The sequence below is a fragment of the Felis catus genome, chromosome A1, assembly GCF_018350175.1.
Source record: "Felis catus isolate Fca126 chromosome A1, F.catus_Fca126_mat1.0, whole genome shotgun sequence".
NCBI lineage: Eukaryota > Metazoa > Chordata > Mammalia > Carnivora > Felidae > Felis > Felis catus.
This window is the reverse complement of record NC_058368.1, coordinates 129,723,584-129,737,703: the sequence shown is the minus strand read 5'-3', so window position 1 is coordinate 129,737,703 and position 14,120 is coordinate 129,723,584. Positions and strand designations below refer to the sequence as shown.

Here is a 14,120-nt window from a genome sequence, read left to right as displayed (position 1 = left end):
GAAGGGAAAGAAGTAAAAGGGAATATCCTTGTGGTTGCACGCACTGCTTCTGCTCACAGTTTATTGCTAGAATCTAATCATATTGCCATCCCTAGCTTCAAGAGAAACTGGGTTATAGGTTTTATATTTTATTTTATTCTTGGCGGTCTAGGATAGCAAACAAACAAAAGGATACCGAAGTATAATAGTCTCTACTACTATCATATTCCCCATCTTTGTTGGGAAGAGAGTGTGGCTTCAACACACATGACTACAAATGAAATGCAGTCCTATGAGCTCACTCAGGATTTTGTACTTTGGAGCATTGGGAAATTGAGAGATAGTACAGAAACAACAGAGCTTATAGCAAAGAAGCCTTCAGGGGAGAAGGATTACCAGCAATTATACAAATGAGGTGTAGAACCTGAGAAGTTTGGAAACTGACGTGATCAGATTTGTGTCTACAAGCTGGTAGGGTTTGGAATCAGTCAAGTGGCATTAAGGCAGCATAAACTACTATGGAACTGATTCCTTCTTGAAGTTCTCCCTTGTCTTGCCTCTTCTGAGTGTTCAGTCTTCTTTGCTGGCTTTTCTTTCCAATTCTTGACCCTTTAATGTTCTGCCTGGGTTCTGCCCTAAGTCCTCTTCTCTTCTCATACTCAATTACAATGTATTCTTTCCTTTGTTGGGAATATGATGATCTTCAAACCCAGAAATATGTCCATCTGAACATCACCATTTTATTGAATAGGATAAATGTGATGGAGTACAAACATTAAAGATTTTATTTTTCTCCCTTCTCTGTCTTCTGTTGTGCTATATCAGCTCTCCCTTAGTAGGTAGGTTCTTCCTAACGTGTCAAAAAGATCCCACAGCTTGCTGGACACTTTTGGTTGAGTCCACTTAAAACTCTAATCACATCCTCACTTTTCCGCCAGCCAAGGCTTGACCCAGGGACAAAGGAACTTCAGAGTCAGTTCTTTTACTCTTTCTCCCCTTTCTCTTCTAATTCACTGGATTGGAGATCACTAGGAAGAAAGATAGAATTTTCTGTGGAAGACCTTTGGCTCTGTCTAGTCCTGTTCTCTATAGCTGGATTCTGCCAAGGTTATGGCCTCTGCCTTGTAGATGGTGAGCGAGGTTTTTTCTTGTTACTTCTCAGAGTCACCTTGGCCCCCTCTGATGCTAAGGACCTCTTTCAGCCTCCTCTCCACTTAATGTTTATGTCTCTCCCAACTGTGGGAGCTAGTTTTGCAAGCCCTGTAAGGCTATTGTCTCTGTGTCTGCTAATACATTGGGAGGGGGAAATGGATGTCAAGTGAGAAAGATGATTAAGGGCAGCATGGAATCCATAAGCTTGAGAAGCAACTCCACAAGGACAGACAGAAACCTGTCTCTGACCTTGTCTCTGACCTTGGTGATAAGGGTATCTTGCAAAGGCTGGGGCTCATCAGCACAGAGCTAAACACACTCACGGGGACCGGAAGTAGGAGGAACTGAAGGAGGATCCATGGGAAGATTGAGCAGTTGTAGACCCTGCAAATCTCTCAAGAATCTTCCCTGTGGCCCACTGTACCTGGAAACATACAAGAAAGTAAATTCTAGGAAATGTTCCACCTTGCCAGGATGATAAATTAAAAAGTCATCACGCACTGGATAATCTATATTAGGCAAGGTGGTCTCATTGGTGAGATGACATATGCACAGCAACTGAAGCGAGAGAACGTGTCAAGAGAATAAATGAAAGATAACCAAGATATGCAGAGGCTGTAAGGCCATAACATCAGGATGGAAGATTCTGGAGAAGAGACAAACACAAGACAAAGAAAGGGCAAGATCCAGGTAAGTGTCAGGAATAGTTGGAACTAAGGCCTTAACATGACTGTGGCTCTATTCCTGATATTCTGTTTCTCTCTGTGTCAACTTCATGCTTTTTAAGACTGGTTTTCTCCACCTCGTGGAAACATGGTCACTGATAGCATTTAAATTATACATCTTATTAGTTCAGCCACCAGAGAGAAATGGTCTACGTGTTTTCTGTGACAGTTCATCAAAACATTGGGAGGAAATTAGTCATTGGCCTAACTTGGGTTAGTTGCCCATCCCTGGACCGATTATGGAGTCCAAAAGGATGTGGTATGGTATTATCTGTTCCTGCATAACAAATTACTCCAAACGTTAGCAACTTTAAACAACAGCGAGCATTTTTTATCTCACAGTTTCTGTGCAACCAGAACTTAGGAGCAGCTTAGCTAGGTGGTTCTATCTTAGGCTGGAGCCGGGGAAGTCTCTGATGAAGCTGCAGTCAAGATATCAGCTACAGCTGCAGGCATCTGAAGACTTGACCAGGCTGAAGGATCACTTCCAAGGGGACTCATTTACATGCCTGCTAAGTTACTGCCAGCTGTTGGCAGGAGGCCTCAGTTCCACATCACGTGGACATCTTCACAGAGCTGCCTCATTGTTCTCACGGCAACGCATCTGGCTTACCCCAGAGTGAGTACTCCAAAGGAGCAAGACAGAAGCTGTAATATTTTTTTTCTGTAAAAAAATTTTATGTTTAAAATTATTTTAATTTGCGGGAGAGTATAATTGCTATACACATTATAAAGCTCAAATACTTTCTCTGATCGAGATATGGAAGTCATACTCTGCTTTTCTTTACTATTCTAATTATTACCCAGGTAAGCCCTATTTAGAGTAGGAGGAGATGACACAAGTGTGGGAAAGCAGGAGGTGAGGCTCACTGGAGGTCAGCTGCGGGGCCACATACAGGGCACTCGAACTGGCACAACCTGTGTTAGGATTCTAGACTTTGCGGCCAGAGTGGAAATGGAATATAAATGCGTGTGAGATCATTCAACTCCCTTGACTGAAGGAATTACTACTATACGCATGAAGAAGGTGAAAGAGAAGTTTCTAGAAAAATTGGGGGAAGATTGCTGGGGGAAAAACTATTGTCTGTTACTAGTGAGAGTGTTAGTAATTCCCTTGTTCATACCTTGCTCATACCTTGCACTTCTTTGGTACCTCTTGGTACTACATCTCAATTGTTCGTTTACAAATATTTCACTTTTACTAGATTATAAGATCTCTTCCTTCATATTTCAGTCTATGTCACCAAGTACATTGTCTGGCACCAAGCAGACAACCAAAAATGTGTGAACTCAACTGAACTCAACAGACAGAGGATATGAACAAAGCTCTTAAATAATTAAGGGCATGCTTAAGGTGAACACAAACTTAACATCAAATCTCAAACTAGAAGGTGCTTCCCGACACTTGAAAGACATATCCTATAGATGAAATGAATTAAAGACTGATGAAATTTGTACCTTCAAAAGGTAGAACAAGATAAAGTATAAATAATTTATATGTTAAATATTAAATAAAGAAAAGTGTCTTAAATAAATATTAGTTAGGACTCATATTTGTTGGTGCAAGAAACAGATGCCCAATGACACGAGCTTAACAATAAAAACAAAAAGTAGATTTATTGGAAAATAATTGGAGTAATTAATGGAATCCAAGAGGTGCCTGATCCTCAAGAACACAAGCACTAGCTGGAGCACAAAGGAAACTCAGAAATTCTTCTCCTTGGGACCTGTATCTCTGCCCCTCTTCCCACATCTCCTTTACTTTCTCAGGGCAGACCAGCTTTCTTGTTTGCAGTCTACATGTCAGTAGGAACAGTTTCCAAGTTAGCGTATGTAGTGTAGCCACTTATGTTTGCTCCTCTCAGTTCCAGTTTTAGAATTTCTGAGGAAGGAATCAATAGGCCTGTTTAAGGCCAAGTGCCCTCAAGACCAACTGATCATGCCTGGGAACAACGTCATGTTACAGGAGTATTGCAAAACCTTTTGCAACCTTACAAATTGGACAAAGGGGTGACAGTAATTCCTGGAAAATAGTTTCTGGGTAGACAAAATCATAGGTATGTGCGCAATGATGATTTAGATAAGTTAAGGGATGACATATTCATTATAAAACATGAAGGTTGTTCAAGATCCAACAATAGTTCCTGGGGTTTGATAAGAAATCACAAGATAGTCTCAATGGCACTGTAAGAAATGACTAGTTGGAATCTTGGTCCAAGACAAGGTGGCATTTCTCATGCTCTAGTCATTTTATCGCAGTATCATCATGGCTATAGTGAAAGCACTGTCTTCATTGCTACATCTAATGAAAAGGGTTTAATTAAGATTTTAATTTCCTTTGCTGACATGTTGAGGAAGTTTTCAGAAAAGATCAACTACAGATTACAGCTTTAACTATAGTGTTTAGCCATAAAGGAGGATTCAGATGGCTTTTGTAACACCTACCTCCTTGTAGGACTCTAGTGACAACAGTAGACTTGCTAATAGCTAACTTCGGCATCCGGGAGTTTAATGCTTATATTTAAACTCAAATGTCTTCTGACACTACCTACTCTTTTTGTCTAGTGTACTTTGGCAAAAAAGACAGTGTTCTCTAAAAGGTGTAAAAACTTCCATTACAAATGTTGTTATTATGGTAAAATAGAAAACTTAAAACTACTGAATGTGAAGGCATAGAAGATTACGTTCCTGATCTAGTGTTTAGAAGGAATAGAAGGTCAGAGTGAAGTTATCTCTGCAAAACGTTACCATCCTCGTCTGGGCTACTGTAACAAAATGGCAGAGACTGGGTAGCTTATAAACAACAGACACTTGTTGTCTCACAGTTCTGAAGGCTGGGGAGTCCAAGATTAAGGTGCTGGCAGATTCGGTCAATAGCTGGTAAGAGCTGACTTCTTAGATGGCTGTCTTTTTGCTGTAAACTCTCATGGCAGAAGGGGCATGGGAGCTTTCTCTGGTCTCTCTCATAAGGACAGTGATTCCATTTATGAGGGCTCTGCCTTTGTAACCTACCTAATAACCTCCCAAAGACCCCCTCTCCTAATACCATCTCCTAGTACCATCACCTTGTAGGTCAGGATTTCAACATATGAATTTGGGCAGAACACAGACATTCAATGCACAGTAGTTACTATTACACAAATGGCTTCTAAGCAACAGGGATGTTGTATGTGTGTCTTGAGGGTGGTGGGGAGACTGGGAAGAATGAAGACTATTCTTAGATCCCTTTTTCACTTCTGCCAAATCCAAACATTCTATTTTACTATTTATCATAGTCTATATTCACCACTTCTTTTGGGCTACAGAGTAGGGGAGGGGCAAAGGGAGAAGGAGAAGGGGAGGGAGAGAGAGAATCCCAAGCAGGCTCACGCCGTCAGCACAGCGCTCGATGTGGGGTTCGATCTCACGAACTGTGAGATCGTGACCTGAGCCCAAATGAAGAGTGGGATGCCTAACCGACTGAGCCCCCTACATTCACCACTTGTTAGATGGCACCACTGAAGTCAGCATTACAACCAGGGAAACATGATCTCAACAACATGAGTGTTCTCTGCTCCTTTCTGCCTTTGTGTGGTCTGAGGTAGGAGGAAGCATAAACCAATCCCCTCCACTGCCTGTTGGATTGGCTTGCTCATTTCCCCCCTGGCTTCCAAGTTCCCTGGTTTCAGGCTTTTTCACATTGCTGACTATGACTTATGCTCTCAGTTCTTTCCATCAAGGTCTACCTTCATCTGCAGCCTTGTCATTCGTTTGGTTTCCGCTTTGATTTCAAGTGTTGATGTAATAATGATCGTCTCAAACGCATCAATGCCAACATTTATAGCCAATTATAATTATGCTTCTATTTCCTTTTTTTAAAAGTATTTATTTATTTATTTTGAAAGCCAGAGGAGAAGGGAGAGTATGCACACATGTGAGAGAGAGAGAAAGAGCAGGGAAGGGGCAAACAAGAGAGGGAAAGAGAGAATCCCAAACAGGCTTCATAGTGTCAGTGTGGAGCTCAACGTGGTCCTCAAACTCACAAACCCTGAGATCATGACAGGAGCAGAAATCAAAAGTAGGATACTTAACTGACTCAGCCACCCAGGTGCCCCGATTCTATTTCCTTTAAATAATAAATGGTCAACTAAAACTGAGTTCCAGAAATTTTGGCAGAATTACATTTTTTTCTCCTTTTTTTTTCTTTTTTGAACCTTCATTATCAAAATGTCACACATTTTATAAAATCTGTGTGTTCTCTCCACTTGTGAATATAATATTTAAAAATGAATGATAGACAAAGTAAGTGTACTCTAAGCTTCTGGGTAATTACCTCACCCGGTGTCTAGAGTCTAGATGAGAAAAATTACAAAGCTTTTGTCAGTCACATAGAGGGACAGACAACCAAAAAGGAGGTAGGACCATTAAATTCTGTAAGACTCTACACAAAGATGGGGAGACAGAGTCCCAGACAAAACTAGAATTCACTTGTTTGGACCTGCCCAGCATTAGTCATTTGTCAGCCTGATTATACAGTAATCAAAAGCTTAGCAGTAACAAATTACATAGTGTTAAGAAATCCTTCAAATGGATTTGTCCCTAAATTCATGGCTTTCGTTGTGTCATTATTTTTGTAGCATTTATGTTGTGGTTTAAATTAATACTTCACTATGTTCTATGTTTCCTTTTTAAGCATGTTCCCCCAAATCCCTCCAAAACACTTTCTGAGTTAAGAGTTTGCCCATGGAACAAAGTGAATTCTACACAACATTTGCTAAATGAATGAAGATTAAATGGGACAAAATTTTAGCTCCTTTAATCCAAGGGCGCTTAACTTTTTTTGTGTCCAGACCCTTCTGGCGGCCTAATGAAGCCTACGGACCCTTCTCAGGATAGTGTTTTTGTTTTTGTTTTTGTTTTTTTTTCAACGTTTATTTATTTTTGGGACAGAGAGACAGAGCATGAACGGGGGAGGGGCAGAGAGAGAGGGAGACACAGAATCGGAAACAGGCTCCAGGCTCTGAGCCATCAGCCCAGAGCCTGACGCGGGGCTCGAACTCCTGGACCGCGAGATCGTGACCTGGCTGAAGTCGGACGCTTAACCGACTGCGCCACCCAGGCGCCCCTCAGGATAGTGTTTTTAATGCTCAAAATAAATAAGATTACAAAGGAAATCAAATATATTGAGGAAACAAAGTATTGTATTTTTGAAAACTGAGATAAAATAGCACGTAAGTTTCTTTATCAACCCATTAAATTAAATGATCATGCCCAATAACTACCATATTTTCAAAGTTGTGATGAATACAATGATACATTGAGATATCTGTAACAACTGTAATGAGATATGAAAGTATCTGAAATTTCTATTGGTGACAGTGTCTGTGCTAAGGTTTCTACCCCCAGATGTTGCCGGCATCTGTTCCATGACCCTGGGTTTGTGTCCTTTGTTTTCTGGGCCCCAAGACAACTCTACTTGTGCGCAGAGTCTCTCAAAGTCTCTCCCAAAGATAACCTTTCAGACTTCTGCTTTTTGCTTTTCATTTCCTATAAGCAATTCTCAAAAAGTCCCGTATTCCCAGTCTCTCAAGAGGAAAACGTGACACTTGTCACTGGCCACTGACATCTTAATAGAAAATGTAGAGGGGTCAGTAGGTAGCAAATACATTTTAAGGTGAAGCTTGTAACAAACTCTTTTATCTAAGACTTGACCCCAGTTTAAATATTAAAGATATTCCCAGGGTTCAATTCTAAGCAGTCCTCATTTTTCTCTATAATCTTTAATAATGCCCAGGCTTGGTTTTCCTAGGTTCTTCATTTCACTCTCTGCTTCCTTCTTTGGAGAGCTGGCTCCTGCAGTTTTTGTTGTCTTTCTCTTGGTCGGAAGACTATCGTGAATAGCCAGTGTGATGGTTAATTTTATGTGTGAGCTTGGCCAGGCTATGGTATCCAGCTGTTTGATCAAACACCAGGCTAGATGTTGCTGTGATGGTATGTTTAAGGTGTGATTAACATTTAAATCAGTACACTTTGAATAAAGCAGATTATTCTCTATGATGTGGGTGGGCCTCGTCCAACTGGTTGAAGGCCTTAAAGAGAAGACTGAGGTCCTCCCAGGAGGAAGGAATTCAGCCTCCAGACTGCCTTATGGATTCTTCTCAGGGTCTCTAGCTGCTGGTCTGCTCTACAGATTTCACTCCTGCCAGCCTCCACAACTGTGTGAGCCAATTCCTTAAACTCTCTCTCTCTCTTTCCATCCTAATGGTTCTGTTTCTCTGGAGAACCTTATTCAGATTCATTGCTCTTTATTTGGGCTTCTTCCACCCTCATGGGATTTGGACCTTTCCCCACCAATACCTATATCTGCCTGACCTAAACATGACTTTTGTCATTTCTTGGAATATTGCACACTTTATTTTCCAGCAGCCCTTGCTGGCATCAGTCTGCAGCAGCATCAATATTCTCCTAACCTTCTCCCATTATTTTTGATTCTCCTCTGTCTTCTTCTCAGCCTGAGCTGGTGAGGTCCCAGAAAGTCTTATGCCTGAGTCTGGTTATGAGAAGAATTTTGTTGCTTCTAAATATACCTCTCAATGCTCTCAATATGTCATTAATCCTAACTACTAGAACAGGGATATTTTCTCTGGTAAATGAACAGATTCATAATCTGATTTTCAATCTGTTTCTTATGAATTGATTAGTAGGAGGCAGTCATCTAGGACTAGCGCATTTATGATTGAAGTAATGAAACAGACTTTCCAAAACCAACAAGGTTGAGGGCCGTGGAGAATTTGGTAAAGGCACTTATGTTAGTTTCCTAGAGCAGCTGTACCAAATTACCTCAAATTTGGTGGCGTAAAACACCCGAAATGTATCCTCTCATAGTTCAAGAGGCCCCAAGTCCAAAATCCAGCACTTTAAGGAGGCTTTAAGGAGGAGCACTTCTTTGCCTCTTCTGGCTTCTGGTGATTATTGGCATTCCTTAGCTCCCTCTGCTTAGGGTCTCATCACTGCAATCTTTGCTTCCGTCTTTACACCCTTTTCTTCTGTGTATCTATGTCGAATTTCCCTCTGTATTTATCATGCGTTGGCATTTAGAGCCCACCCATACAATCCAAGGCGATGTCGTCCTAAGGCAGCATTCACAGGTTCTGAAGATTAGGGTGTGGACAGACCTTTGGGGAGCCTTTTTTCAACCTACCACACACAGCATCCTTTTAAAATAGCCACCTCCCTCTTTGACTTCTTTTTAACTGCAAGAGTACTTTCTCATAAAAGTTCTATCTGCAAAATGCAGGCTGAGTTTTTCAAAACAGGTCAATATAACATGGAAAATACACATGCCACAGAATGGGGCTGGAGAAATAGCCTATCAAGTCAAAAGTTTTACCTCCACATTCTAAGCAGATTTCTTTGCAGGTTTTATGATATAAGGCAGAGATTTGATAAGAAACTGACCCTGAGAAAGCTTGCCATACCAAATGCATCAAAACAAGGCCAAAGGGCGCACCTAGGTGGCTCAGTCTGTTAAGCATCTGACTCTTGATTTCAACTCAGATCGTGTTCTCCCGGTTTGTGAAATTGAGCCCCATGTTGGGCTCTGCACTCACAGTGTAGAACCTGCTTGGGATTCTCTCTCCCCCCTCCTCTCTGCCCTTCCTCTGCTCTCTTTCTCTCTTTCAAAATAAATACACAAACATTAAAAACCAAAAAAAGGTCCAAAAACCAAGAGTGCCCATCATTTGACTTCTGGTGACCCTAATTATTCACAAGATCATGAAATCCAAATGTATAATTTCAGGTCCAAGGTGAAATCAATGCTCTAGTAACATAATGTTTGTAACACTATCAATATGTTGGCTAGAAGTGCAAGAAAGAACTCAGAACTAATTGTGATTGATTAACACTTGGCAAAAGAATTGACATTTACCGCGAGAAAAACACCGTTTGTATGAATACGTGTGATTATATTCAATGAAAGTTATGGCTTTGCCTTGAATCATTACTTTGCATGTGAAAATCTGATTTCTGTATCCCACTTTTACTGACTGACGCCTATACTAGTGAATGCTCATATTCTGGGGTTGTGTGTATTAGTTCCCACTTCAGTTTTGGGGAGAAAGTTATTTTTCCATATACAGGGTTTCCCTAGAAGATTGCTTCGGCTATTAGAGGGTGCATATTAGAGAAAGCATGGAAAATTTTTTCTGATAGTAAAAGCAATAGCACTCTAGCAAGTATTACTAGTGAGAAAATGCTCTGACTAAGCCTTCACAGATGTTCGCCCTTTTTTTTTTTTTTTGGCTGTTATTTTGGGTTCACATTATCAGCAGGAACCAGAAGTATGATTCTCTCTTGACCCTCAATTTTAGCAGGAAATGTACATTGAAGAAGCATATGGATGGGGGAAATAGGATTACAAAATACCAGCAGCAGTGTAATCAATGCGCTCAACAGAAGATATTTTCTTATTTTAAAGTATCCCTGAGTCTCTATTTCAATCCTACAGCAAAATTGCGTTCTCAAACTTCTTGGTTTAGAGAAGACTCAAAGGGTGGTCTGTGTTGCCCAGGCTTTCTCAGCACACAATATAAGACACTGTGTAGGAGAAAATACATTCCACATTAGGCCAAGTGACTTCCCTACTAGTTAAAGAATGAGATGAACTATATTTCTCCTTTGATTGAAGCAGATTAGACTTTGTTGTCAAGCACGATGGTTATCTTTAAACCTCGTGCACATGTTCTTCCATATTTTATTTCTAACGTCACCTGAATTTGTATTTAAGACAAGAGTGTTTTTCATACAGTATAACTCATTTTTATAACTCTCAGAACATCAAAAAACTTTGAAATGATAAAAGCAAAGAAATACTTCTTTGTTCTCTTCTTTTTAATTTTTTCCTGCATCAAAAGTCCTTCGGATTTTTTTTCTTGACTTTATCTGAAGGTAATATGCACACTCAAGTACTAAAGAGAATTGTTGTAAATGTGTCTGCATTTGTGGTTTCAATCAAAAGAAAGAGACCTCTGAAAAAAGATTACAGTATTCTAAATTTTCTTGCCAAGAAGAAACATTGTATGAATTCCAAATTCATGTTAGTTACCTACTACAAAGCCTTATCAAGCTAAATATCTTGTGAATCTGTATCTATATCCCATCTGTATATCTAAATCTATATAACATTTGGTGTATTGACAGACTCTTATCTGTTACATCAGCAATTCAAATTTGTGCTTATATTTAAGCTACCCAGGATGCCAACTAAAGGGTTAGTACTGTCATTTTGGTTTAATGTACTAGGTGATGTTCATGGTTTGGAATAGGGATAGCAGAATTTCACGGATGTCAACATGCTCAGATGATTAACTCCTCAAAAAAATAAAAAAGATTCTGGGTAACTATTACATTAGGTTGACATGATAAGTTTATAAGATTGTAATCCACAGTTATTGTTATGAATCTTTCTAGCACTCTCTCCAATATAAAAATAATATACCCAGGAATCAGGAGACTAAATAGTATACTAGGAAGAGTATGGGCTCCCCTGGTAAGGGCAACAAAAGCAAAATTAAACTATTGGGGCTATACCAAAATAAAAAAGCTTTTGCACAGTGAGGGAAACCATCAAAAAGCAATCTACTGAATGGGAGAAGATATTTGCAAGCGAAATAGTCAATAAGGGGTTAATATCCAAAATACACAAAGAACTCAGTCAACCCCCAAATAATCCAATTAAAAATGGACAGAGGACCTAAACAGTTTTCCAAAGAAGATATACAGATGGCCGACACATGAAAAGATGCTCAATATCACTAGTCATCAGGGAAATGCAAATTAAAACCACAATGAGTTATCACTTTACACCTGTCAGAAAGGCTAAAGTAAAAAACACAAGAAATAACACATTTTGGCAAGGACATAGAAAATAAGGAATACTCGTACACTGTTGGTGGGAATACAAACTGGTGTAGCCATTGTAGAAAACAGTTTGGAGGTTCCTCAAACAATTAAAAATAGAAATACCAGGGGTTCCTGGGTGGCTTAGTTGGTTAAGTGTCTGACTCTTGATCTCAGCTCAGGTCATGATCTCACGGTTCGTGGGATCAAGCCCCATGACGGGCTCGGTGCTGACAGCACAGAGCCCACTTGGGGTTCTGTCTCTCTCTGCCCCACCCCACCCCCCTCTCAAAATAAAGAAATAAGCTTAAAAAAATAGAAATACCATATTCCACTACTTGATATTTAACCCCCAAAATGAAAACACTAATTCAAAAAGATATATGCACCCCTATGTTAATTAATAGCAGCATTTTTTACAATAGACAAGATGCACAAGCAACCCAAGTGTCCATCCATACACGAAATGGATAAAGAAGATGTAGTATGTACACACACACACACACACACACACACCCAAAAGAATATTACTCAGCTATGAAATGGAATGATATCTTGCCATTTGGGACGACATGAAAGGACCTGGAAGGTATAATGCTAAGTGAAATAAATCAGACAGAAAAAGGAAAATATCAAATTACTTCACTCATATGTGGAATTTAGGAAACAAATGAACAAAGAAAAGAAGAAACAAACAAAAACCCTGGACTCTTTAATATAGAGAACTGATGGTCACCAGAGGGAAGGTGGGTGGAGAGGATGGGTGAAATAGATAAAGAGGATTAAGAGCACACTATCATGATGAGCACTGAGAAATGTAGGGGCGCCTGGGTGGCTCAGTCGGTTCAGTGTCCGACTTTGGCTCAGGTCATGATCTCGAGGTTTGTGAGTTCGAGCCCCACGTTGGGCTCTGTGCTGACAGCTTGTGGATTCTGTGTCTCCCTCTCTCTCTTCCCCTCCCCTGCTCATGCTCTCTCTGTCTCTCAATAATAAATAAATGTTAAAAAAATTGAAAGAAATGTATAGAATTGTTGAATCATTATATTGTACACTGGAAACTAATATAATACTGTATGTTAATTATAATTGGCTATAAAAATAAAAATAATGCATTATAGAAATGAAACGAAAGTGAGAAGTAGAAACATATTATGAAATAAAAAGGAGAATTTAAAATACATCATGAGATTCACGAGGGAGCTAAGTATGGAATATAATAATAGGGGTTAGTATGTTTTACAAAGAAGATAGGATATGACAATCCTTCAATACACATACTCCTTGGAACAACTGGACTACATATTCCTCCAAGATTCCTTTGCTAACTAAACTGAATCTCATTTTATGGAAAAATCCATGTCTAGTAATTATTGCAGCTGTTTTCAATGTTCAAGTTAGTAAAATATTTATTTTCTATTACTTTTTTATTAAAATTTCTTTTAATGTTTTCATTTATTTTTGAGAGAAAGAGACAGAGTGTGAGTGGAGGAGGGGCAGAAAGAGAGGGATTCACAGAATCCAAAGCAGGCTCCAGGCTCTAAACTGTCAGCACCGAGCCCGATGCGGAGCTCGAACCCATGAACCATGAGATCATGACCTGAGCCAAAGTCAGATGCTTAACCGACTGAACCACCCAAGGGTCCCTATTTTCTATTATCTTAAAGAAAACAAAGAATGAAACATTAAAAAAAAAAAAAAAAGGACATAGACTTTGGAGTCAGACAAACTTGAATTTGAACTACAGATCTGTCTCTTTTTTTCTGTCTTTTGGTAAGTTAATGTTCATGAGCCTCTATTTTGCCCATCTTTAAATTAGAGATAGTATCAGCTTTTGTAAATTAAGAAAATACACGTAGGGGCGCCTGGGTGGCTCAGTCGGTTAAGCGTCTGACTTAAGCTCAGGTCATGATCTCCCAGTTGGTGAGTTGGAGCTCCGGGTCATACTCTGTGCTGACAGCTCAGAGCCTGCTCTGGATTCTGTGTCTCCCTCTCTCTCTGCCCATTCTCCACTCGTGTTCTGTCTCTCTCACTCTCAAAAATAAATAATAAAATAGTAAAAAGAATTTACAGGAAAATATGTGTAAAAAGCTTATCAGTGTACTTGATAATATTTTCCTTCTTTTTAAATAGCTTAATTAAATTAAACAACTTTAGATATAGTCTAATAAAGCAAATGTCCCTTCTGTACATACTATAGTCATTAAAATAAACAGATTCCTAGAAAGATATGGTCGGGTGTATTAGCAATTAGGCAGGGATCTCTGAGTAAGTTAACCTTTCTTTAAAAATAGTGTAATATAAATACAACATTAGTGGTATGACAATGGTAATAGGCATTTATTGACATAATAATGTCAATAATAGACATAATAGACTATGGTCCAT

General features: G+C 39.5%; 1 long non-coding RNA gene across 1 annotated transcript in view; it reads left to right on the top strand.

Moving 5' to 3' along the window:
• The first annotated feature begins 1,065 nt into the window (after positions 1–1,065).
• The window catches only part of LOC109501528, a 45,201-nt gene continuing 32,146 nt past the window's right edge, over positions 1,066–14,120 (top strand). The window contains exon 1 of the long non-coding RNA XR_006600454.1: positions 1,066–2,475. This is a non-coding gene — a long non-coding RNA (uncharacterized LOC109501528). The remainder of the gene's footprint in view (positions 2,476–14,120) is intronic.